This window comes from Rhincodon typus, unplaced genomic scaffold, assembly GCF_021869965.1.
Source record: "Rhincodon typus isolate 14 unplaced genomic scaffold, sRhiTyp1.1 hic_rhity00000082, whole genome shotgun sequence".
Taxonomy (NCBI): Eukaryota; Metazoa; Chordata; class Chondrichthyes; order Orectolobiformes; family Rhincodontidae; genus Rhincodon; species Rhincodon typus.
Window position 1 is genome coordinate 30395 of NW_025965720.1, and position 628 is coordinate 31022.

Genomic DNA, 628 nt, shown 5'->3' on the forward strand with positions numbered 1-628 from the left:
TTCTCCCTCCCCCTTCTCTCTCCCTTCTCTCTCTCTCTCCATTCTCTCTCTCTCTCCATTCTTTCTCTCTCTCTCTCTCTCCATTGTCTGTCTCTCTCCATTCTCTCTCTGAATTCACTCTCTCTCTCCCTCTCTCCCAATTCACTCTCTCTCTCCAACCTCTCTCTCTCCAACCTCTCTCTCTCCAACCTCTCTCTCTCCAACCTCTCTCTCCAACCTCTCTCCCTCTCCCCCTCTCCCTCTCATCATTCTCTCTCTCTCTCCCTCTCTCTATTCTCTCTCTCTCTCCCTCTCTCTATTCTCTCTCTCTCTCGCGCTCACTCTCTCCCTTGCGCTCACTCTCTCCCTTCTCTCTCTCTCTCCCTTCTCTCTCTCTCTCCCTTCTCTCTCTCACCCTTCTCTCTCCATTCCCTATCTCTCTCCATTCCCTATCTCTCTCCCTCTCTCCCTCTCTCTACCCCTCCTTTGTCTCTCCACCCCTCCTTTGTCTCTCCTTTGTCTCTCTCTCTGTGTCTCTCCTTTGTCTCTCTCTCTGTCTCTCTCCATTCTCTCCGTCTCTCTCCATTCTCTCCGTCTCTCTCCATTCTCTCCGTCTCTCTCCATTCTCTCCGTCTCTCTCCATTCTCTC